Source organism: Solanum stenotomum, chromosome 1 (genome assembly GCF_019186545.1).
Source record: "Solanum stenotomum isolate F172 chromosome 1, ASM1918654v1, whole genome shotgun sequence".
Taxonomy (NCBI): Eukaryota; Viridiplantae; Streptophyta; class Magnoliopsida; order Solanales; family Solanaceae; genus Solanum; species Solanum stenotomum.
Genome location: NC_064282.1, coordinates 57,839,291 through 57,848,437, shown reverse-complemented (window position 1 = coordinate 57,848,437; position 9,147 = coordinate 57,839,291). Strand labels below are relative to the sequence as shown.

Sequence of the window (9,147 nt, the reverse complement as noted above, 5' to 3'; positions counted from 1 at the left end):
GGGGGCGCTATCATTATAGCAAAAGAGAATAAAAAAAAGTTTTGTCTGTTTAGAAAGAGAGAAACAAAATGTTTTGTTTGTTAGAAAAAAGAGTAACAAATTAAAACTTTTGTTTGTTAAGAAAGAGAGCAACAAAAAGTTATGTTTGTTCAGACTTTGTTGTGTCTTGATAGAGAATTGCTTGTCGTCCCTTAAAGTACGTATATACAAGCAATGACTCGTGTAAGATAGTGATCTAACAATATCCAATAAAGTCTATTCCATATGAGAAATGGAAATGAGGGAACTATTCCCAAACATATCAAAATAGAACCTATGACTGTGGATTGTATGTTCTATGGATATGCTACAATTAGTAAAGCATGTCGATTTATGGTTCATAAATCCGAACTGTCGGATAGTCAAGTGAAGGGTCTGAACGGCCTTGGAAAGAACCAAAGGACAATGTACTTAATAAAGAGATTCAGAAGCGTAGTAAATGTCAATGGACAAATTACTTCCTTCGAGTTTGATTTTTTAACATTTCTTTTTGAAAATGAGTCTCATAAATTCGAAGAAGCTATGTCCTCTATTGACTCATTCTTTTTGGAAAGAGGCTGTCAGTAGTAAGATAGATTCAATCTTGAGCAACCATACTTCAGAGTTGGTTGATCTTCCCTTTGGGTTCAAAGTGGATCTACAAAAGGAAAAGAATGTTGATGAAACTATTGACAAATACAAAGCAAGACTTGTTGTCACAAGCTTTAGAAAATAAGAAAGCCATGAGTATTTTGACACATAATAGCCACTAACTAGGATTACATCAATTCAGATTTTAATTGCGCTAGTTGCGGTATATGACCCTCAAATTCGTCAAAATGGATGTGAAAACATTTTTTTTAAATAGAGAAATGGAGAAAGAAATTTACATGGAACAACCCGAGGGCTTTGTAGTTCTTGGTAAAGAAAATAAAGTCTGTACACTTGTTAAGTTACTTTGTGGACTAAAAACAAATGCCCAAATAATAACATGTGAAGTTTGATCAAACTATGTTGGCAAATGAATTCAAGATTAATGAATGTGATAAATATTTTTACATTAAAGACACTCCAAATCACAAGGTCATTGTTTGTTTTTATATTGATGACATTTTGATCATCAAAAGAGACATTTCCGACATAAATGCTACTATGCATATACTAGAGAGAACTTCGATATGAAAGACATTGAAGTTACTAATGTGATTGAAAACGTACTTGCCAAGCTCAAGTATTTGGATTTCAATATTGGCAAAACTCCAATAAATGTGAGCTTTGTACTTCAAAGAATGAAGGCAAAAGTGACTTACAATTGAATTATGCTAGAGTATTGAGAAGTATGATATATATCATGAAGTGTGCGCGATCAGATATAACTTATGCTATTAGTAAACTGAGTCGGTTCACAAGTAATCTCAATCGAACTCATTGAATGACATTGAAAAGAGTTTTGGAGCATTTAAAACATACTTAAAGCTATTGCTTTCATTATAACTAATATTCAATAGTATTTGAAGAATATAGTGATGCAAATTGAATTACCAGGTCAAATGAAGTGAAATTCACGAGTTTGTATGTACTTACTATTGGTGGAGGAGCAGTCTCTTGGAAATCATCCAAACAGATATATTTCGCTCGCTCTACTATGAAATCTGAGTTTATTACTCTAAATAAGGTTGGTGAAGAAGTTGAAAGACTACGAAATTTCTTGAAAGATTTTTGGCCCAAACCTTTAGCTCCAGTATGCATAGACTGTTAGAGTTAATTTGCAATAGGTAGGGCATGATGCATGATGTATAACAGAAAGTCTCGTCATATATGACGTAGACATAATATCGTTAGAGAACTACTCTCTAGTGGAATTATCCTAATTGACTATGTAAAGTCAAAGGATAATGTGTCAGATCCATTTACAAAATGCCTAACTAGATAGTGAGTTGATAGGTTATCCAAGGGAATGGGACTACGGCCGAGGAAAAGTCATTGTGGCGGTAACTCTACCTAAAAGACAGCAGATCCCAAGATTAGGTTCAAGGAGATCAAAAAAGGTCATTGATGACGGTTCAACATTGTCAAAATATTTTTTATGGTCCATTCTCATGATAAGACAATGTTAAGTAACAAGGATAAAGACATTAGGACTTTTTGATGGTTTCAACGTTTGATACAAGGTATATAAAATGGTGTATCTACGGGATAACACATTTAGAAATCACCTATGTAAGTGTGATGTGTAAGCCGCTTCAAGGTGAATTTCATAAGGCCAGTTCTCTACGCACTTATAAACCAAGATGTGTTCATGGCTGAAATGAACAAAACAATGAGAACCAAAAATAGTACAGGGGTTGATTGTATGACTTATGTTGTCTAGGTCTACCAAAGCTCAATGGTTCAAAGATATCAAATCTACCGATTGACCGAGTATATCTGATATATGTTCGCTATGGAAAGTTCAAAGGGAAACCCATTTATTAAGATGCAACCAATCCTTACTTACGAATCACACAGTTTTTCATGCATACGTTTTAACAATAGTCATTCCCTATTCATATGGGGGATTTTTGGGTTTTAAAGGTGTGAAGAGGAAATGAAGGGTTGTGACTTTGCCGAAGGATTGTGACCTTTATGAAAGGTTGTGTATTTTCTAAAGGATTGTGACCATTTGAAAGGTTGTGCCTTTTCCAATGGGTTGTGACCTTTTTGAAAGGTTGTCTTTTTTTCCAAAGAGTTGTGACCTTTACCCTTTGTTGTCTATAAATATAGTGGTTTTCTCTCATTTTTGTGCATTGAATCCTTCCCTTTTTCTACATACATTTCTTACAAATCAAAATCAATCGATCATGTCTGTATGTGTGATTCGTTACTGTCATTTTGGGTTCGTTGAAATTATCAAAGTTTTAGGTACCGCTACTTCTTTAATGGTTAATCTGTTTTATCTTAGGAGAAATGAATCTACAACCTCGGGTACTTGAGGGGGTTAAATTTCTTAAGGATACACAGTGGGTTATGTGGACTCGGATAGTTCTTTGTTTTTTTTCTTTTCATTTTTTATTATTTTTTGTTTGCTAGTCTGAATACAGGAGATAACAGTTGTTCCTGAAATTTTGGTTTTGTGTGCCTCTACTTGCGTTTCCCACAAAATGTATGAATTATGGGTTAGTTCCACACATCGCTGCAATTTGTGCTTGTATACTAGTCATCTCATCAACCTCCAACATTCTTATTTCCTTCACTGCATCGTTATTGGACTCACTGGTCCACTAAGGATTACTAGTCGCCAACCTGATTTAGAGTATCAACAACTCATCATTTTCTTTCTCTTGTGCTTGTCCACCTGCAACTAAATCAAGAAATAGCATAGAATGAATATCTAAACTCTTAACAAACGTATGTGCTTGAAATTCCTAGGTCTGGTGATGATGGGGACAATTCAGCAATAACATTTTAAATCGATCCCATGCTTGGGGCAATCCTTCACCTTCCTTCTACCTAAAATCCAAGATCTCACTCCTCAATTTAGTTGTCTTCCCAGATGAAGAGAACCTTGCAAGAAACTTTTTCACCAAATCAGCTCATGATGTGATATAGTTGGTTAATTCAATTTTAAGCCACCTCTTGGCTTCTCCTAACAGACAGAACAGAAACAGGAAGAGTCTCACATTCCGATAGACATCCTATGTGATATAACTATTTGCGATCTCTAAGAAATTCTAGAGATGAGCTTGCGGGTCCTCATGTGGTAAGCATGTGTACTGTTCCTCTATGTGCAATATTTGCGCCATATTCTACTTCATCTCTCATCTTCTAGTAATGTTAAGTTTTACGATATTAGAGTTTACATTTTCTACTAGTGGGACTGCCACTTCAGGTGTTGTGATTGGGAATTGTGGTTGAGTTGCCATTACTGCAAGTGGTTGGTTGCGTTGCACATGCAACAAGGCTTTCTCCTTCAAGTCTTCAACCTCTGATAAAGAAACGTTTTGGGTTTCGATTGGAATGGAGTTAGATTTCCTTCAACTTCAGAGGGGTTTGCCTCGCTGTCAAAGTTTTGCATAAAACTTGCCATCTACAACCACAAGAGCTAAGATCACTTTGTTAATCCCTGTAAAAACAAAAATAAAAAAAAGTATCTCAAACTTTTCAATACTTTAAGTCCCTTGCAACGACGCTAAAACCTTGTTGTCTCCCAACAACATATGTAAGTTTACGTGGTTGTCAAGTAATAAAGTGATTATAAACAATCGGGTGTATCGATTCCATGGGGACTAAATAGCTGACAAGTAGTTGATTTATTCCAATATATTTGTAGTAACAAGTGTTGTCCAATTCAGAGAGTTTGATTGGTTTGTTTTATCATGCCCCAAACTCGAGGGGCGCAACTGGCTCCTAATGCTAAAACTCAGGACCGAGCCGACCCTACTGAACTATCTGCTACTAGCGCATGGCAGCCACACATAATCAAGAAAACAAACAAGTATATCTCGACTTAAAACTAAGCCATCGGTCAGCAAGGCCCTTGTCAACTAATCTATGATCATATAAATAAATAGCCAACTAGCACAGAAGTCCTGATTGGGCCGTCGAGGCCACCATGATATCTATACCAAAACTAAAAGAAGATATATATCATTACAATACATCAAACAGCTCAGAAGCTTCAGCAAACCAACAACATAGGCTAGTATGGCCATAACATAGCTATACACCCCACACACTAATCTGCAAGACTCTAAGAGTATTAAAGATTAGCGGGACAAGCCCCAGCCTACCCATAAAGATATATACAACAAAAGGTAACAAACCTCCCAACTCTGGCAGCTCCGAAGGAAAGGGAAAGCCAATCGGATAAAAGTCAATCCTGCTGCTGAGGAGGTCTACTCGATCGTCTGTCAGGACCTGCATGCATGAATGCAGCCCCCCAAAGTCAATGGGGCATCATTACAAAATAATGTACGGTGTATTAAAGGTAATAGACTATGAGGAAGTAATAAAAACAACAACCTACCCAAACCCCCATAAGCTCGGCAGGTACAAACAGCACATAAGACCACCTACTCAGGCCCCCATAAGCCCGGAAGGTGCCAATCAACCTATATACCCCTCTCGATAGTCCCTTAGCCCCGTAGGTAGTCACATAGCCCTCTTAGGCATTAATATAGCCTCGTAGGCAGCACATAGCTCTCTTAGGCATCAACATAGCTTATAGACAACTCATAGCCCTCTTAAGCAACAACATGGACCTGTAGGAAGCACATAGTCTTCTTAGGCGTCAATATAGCCCTGTAAACAACTCATATCCCTTCTAGGCATCAATATAGCCCCATAGTCAACTCATAGTCCTTTTAGGCATCCATATAACCCTGTAGGCAGAACATAGCCCTTCTAGGTATAGATCACATTCTTGCAGCTAACCACAATAGCCCCAAGGGCAACAATAACAATCCAATAGCTAAAAGCGAGCAATTTAGTTATAAGCAACCTATACAAATAACCTCTAAGTCGTGTCCAACACAGGCACGTTACTAACTGAATAAGAATCCCGATAAGGGAGGATTATATCAACTCGAGCAGCCAACACTCAACAATAATGGCTACAAGTGTAACAAGGATAATAAACCAATTACATTGCTCCTAAGATTTAAGGAAACATGTCGTAAGTAGGGAATAACCTTAACATACCTTTCCAATGAACGCTCGAAAGGCCGTAGTTCCTTCACGAAAGGTGTTCCTTAAGTCCTAAGCCTTGCAAATACTATATATACACAACTGGTACGCACTTATAAACAGTTCATTATTAATCTTAAATCGGTAGATTTGCCATATTGCCCCAACTTGTCAAAACGTCCGTAGAAATTCATAAAAACAACCATAAAAGGGTCCCAAAATGATTACCTTAGTTAACCAAGTGTAAACCTTGAATAAACACCAATAACTACAAATTTTTTTGTTCAAAACTAGCTCCAAATACAGCTTATAGAAGGGAAAAATGATTGCCACCTGTAGGGATTACGTTTCTAGGCACAGGGACAATGTTTAATGGTAAAAATTGTCAAAAACTAACCTTCATCATGCTAGAAATCCATAGGAACTCTCTCTTAAGCTTTCTCTCTGGTTTGGAACTGAAATGGAAAGTATTCATGGCTTAAAACGTTAAATTAGCCGACATACCATATCTTTGACCCGACTCGGATCCGACCTGGATTCTGTCCCGGCAGTCCCTAGTAAAACCCTCATAACTTTTTTTCTAATGTTGGTTTGATACGGGGTTTTGTGCGTTGCAAACTAGACTCGTAGGCCTTCGATTTAATGGGTGATAGGCCTTCTAACTCTTTATATATTGGGAGAAAACATCCAAGACATTTGACCCAAATTTTAGACAAATCTTTAAAAAGGAACTTACGATAACTTTCGCCAACTTTATTTTGCCACTTACTTAACTTCAAAACTTGAGTTACAACCCTTGAACACTTAAAATATGACATACCACATCATTTTTAATTTATTACTCACCCTCCTTGTCTTTCCATGAAGATACGGGTTAATTTAGATGTTTTGGAAAGTCGGGGTGTTACATCCTTCCCCCCTTAGAAACATTTGTCCTCGAATAAAAAAAAATCTAAGTCACGCGGTTTAGTTTGTCACTGTCTAGGAACCTAAAATGCAAAAAGTATAACCTAGGTGTCTCACATGACGACTTAAATTGCTGAGCACTATAGCTCCGCAATAACAGTGTGAGCAAATATACAATGACAACAACAATAACAATAAGCAACAATATAAAAAAAATCAGATAGGTATCTTACCTCACTGCACCAATATAAACTGTTATGCCATCACCCTTGGATATGAAACAAGTGAGGATATTTGGACCTCATGCCATCCTCAACTTCCCAGGTCACCTCTTCTCTATTCTTGTTTCTCCACAATACTTTAACCGAAGCCACCTCTTTGGTTCTCAATTTACGGACCTACCGATCTAATATGGCAACTAGAGTTTCCTCGGTGATCTGAACATCCTCAACTGGGACAACCCGAGAAGGGTCTCCTACGCACTTCCGTAGCATAGATACATGGAAAACTGGATGAACAGATTCTAGCCCCGAAGGCAATTCTAACTCATAAGCCACTCATCCTACCCTTCGAAGGATCCCATATGGCCCAATGAATCTTGAACTAAGCTTGCCTTTTTTGCCAATTCTCATAACCTCCTTCATAGGCGAGACTTTTAAGAATACCCAATCATCAATGCAAAACTCTAAGTCCCTTCGTCACACATCTGAGTATGACTTCTGTCGGCTTTGAGCTGTTAGCAACCTCTCCCGTATGAGCTTGACCTGCTCTACTGTCTGTTGTACTAAGTCGGGTCCAATCAACCCTAATTCACCTACCTCGAACCATCCAATGGGAGATCTATATTTTTGCCCATACAAAGCCTCATAAGGTGTCATCCCGATGCTGGAATGATAAGTATTATTGTATGCGAACTCTATAATAGGTAAGTGGTCATCCCAACTCCCCTTGAAGTTTAGCGTACATGCCCGTAGCATATCCTCAAGTGTCAAAATTATGCACTCAGCCTGGCCATCTGTCTGAGGGTGAATGCTTTCACTAAGATTAACATGTGTCCCCAGTCCTTTCTGGAAGAAATTCCAGAAGTTGGCAGTGAATTGTGCTCCTCTTTCAGAAATAATAGAACTGGACACCGTGTATCCTAACAATCTCCCTAATATAGAGCCCTGCATAATCTTCGGCCGTAAAAGTAGCCCTGACTAGTAAGAAGTGGGCGAATTTTGTTAGTCTATCAACAATTACCCAAATAGAGTTATACTTGCGATGCGATTGAGGTAACCCTGTAATAAAATCCATATAAATTGCTTCCCACTTCCACAAAGGAATGACTATCTCCAAAACTAGCCCAGCGGGCTTTTGGTGCTCAACCTTCACCTGTTGGCAGTTAGGACAATGTACCACAAACTCAGCAACGCCCTTCTTCATCCCGTGCCACCAACAAATCTCCTTAATATCATGGTACATCTTCGTCAAACTAGAGTGAATAAAATAACAGGAATGATGTGCCTCTTCCATAATCCGATGCGGAAGCCCTGCAACATTAGGAACACACAATCGACCACTATATCTAAGGACTCCATCTCCTGCTATATCAAATGCTAAAGTCTATTGATTTTGAGCCTTGGCTTTGAGCTGCTCTAAGCTAGGATCCTCTTGTTGCCATGATTTTACTTCTACAACTAGAGATGATACGGCTGTGTCCTGAATTGTTACCCCACTATCTTCTGCATCTAACAATCTGATTCCCAAGCTAGCTAACTGATGAAGCTCTCGCGCTAGCCCACGCTTCTCAACACCTAAATATGATAAACTACCCATAGACCTTCACTGAGGGAATCAGCTACCACATTCGCCTTTCCTGGATGATATAAAATGTCCACGTCGTAATCTTTCAGGAATTATTGCCATCGATGTTGTCAAAGATTTAAATCCTTTTGTCTAAAGATATATTAAAGGCTTTTATGATCTGTGAAGATGTCAACATGAACGCAATACAAATAGTGTCTCCAGATCTTTAGCGCATGCACAACTGCAGCCAACTCTAAATCGTGGGTTGGATAGTTCTTCTCATGCTTTCTCAACTGCCTTGAAGCATATGTGATAACCTTACCATGTTGCATTAGAACACATCCCAACCCAACACCAGAAGCATCACAATACACCGCATAGCCTTCTGAACCGTCTGGCAATGCAAGAACTAGTGTTGATGTCAACTTGTCCTTCAGCTCCTAGAAACTATGCTCGCAAGCCTTAGTCCACTGGAACTGACCTGGTTTTTGAGTCAGCTTCGTTAATGGGGCTAAGATTGAAGAAAACCCCTCTACAAACCTTTTGTAGTACCCAGCTAACCCTAAGAAGCTACGAACCTCAGTCGGAGTCATGGGACTGGGCCAAGTCTTTACGACCTCAATCTTTTGTGTCTCAACCGCAATGTTTGCATCTGATACAATATGGCCTAAGAAAGCTACAGAGTCTAACCAGAACTCACACTTAGAAAACATTGCATAAAGTTCTCGATCTTGAAAAACCTGAAGGACTGCTCGCAGGTGATTTTCATGC

General features: G+C 38.5%; 1 non-coding gene and 1 pseudogene across 1 annotated transcript; both read left to right on the top strand.

Annotated features, from left to right (window-relative positions):
* LOC125854763 (uncharacterized) overlaps positions 1-9,147 on the top strand; it is a 153,476-nt pseudogene that overhangs the window by 82,118 nt on the left and 62,211 nt on the right.
* Positions 3,430-3,536, top strand: LOC125854003 (small nucleolar RNA R71). The gene has a single exon (XR_007445302.1). It is a non-coding gene; the product is annotated as a small nucleolar RNA R71 (small nucleolar RNA).